Consider the following 840-nt stretch of genomic DNA (forward strand, 5'->3'; position numbering starts at 1 on the left):
GTAACGATTTTTTCCCCTATAATTTTCCTCGAATATAACTAAACCAAAATTATCGTATCAGGATAAGTGTTTCAAATTTCTTATCGATTAAAATTTTCGAAATTTCGATGAAAAAAAAATATGGAATCGTCAAAATTATCGATCAAAGAAATCTTCTTTTAGCTTCCTTTCCTCGCATTCTCGATAAAATTAGAATTAAAATTTTAATAAGTCTGTTGAAAAAATCGTTCGAATCGTTTGGAATCACAGTCGGAATTAAGAAGCAGATTTCCCTCTTTCCAATCACTTTCGATTGAGGTCGCGTAGAATGTTGCATTCCCTTCTTAACCACGTCGGAAATAGAATTTCATGACTATTTGTTGGCGTCGCCCGGACGTCCGGACATGGTAGAGTCAGGATATCGGCCGTACCACGGTATACTACCGCATCCGTGTAAAAGACGTCTCTGTAAATTGTGGCGTAAATTGAAAATGTTTCGAAGATCGGAGAAAGGGCGAAGCTTTTCAAGTACGAAGAAACGCTTCACAGTTAGCTGGAAGAATTTCACCGAGTTCTCCAAAGAGGATACATACACAACCAATGCTGAATCTCGCCATTTGTCTAAAATGTCTTCCATCTTATCCATAATGTCCAAATGTACGAATATGGGAAAGATATATATTTATATATTTTGATGAGAGCGAAGGGAATAAAAGAATCTAATTTAATTAATTAATATATAAATATTATTATTATATAATATTAATATATATTTATATTATAATTAATATAAATTATATAATATTAATATATAAATAATTAATATTCAGTGAAACGTGTAGTGATTTAAGAAAATATTTG

This window comes from Apis dorsata, unplaced genomic scaffold (assembly GCF_000469605.1).
Source record: "Apis dorsata unplaced genomic scaffold, Apis dorsata 1.3 scaffold_74, whole genome shotgun sequence".
In the NCBI taxonomy this organism is placed as follows: Eukaryota; Metazoa; Arthropoda; class Insecta; order Hymenoptera; family Apidae; genus Apis; species Apis dorsata.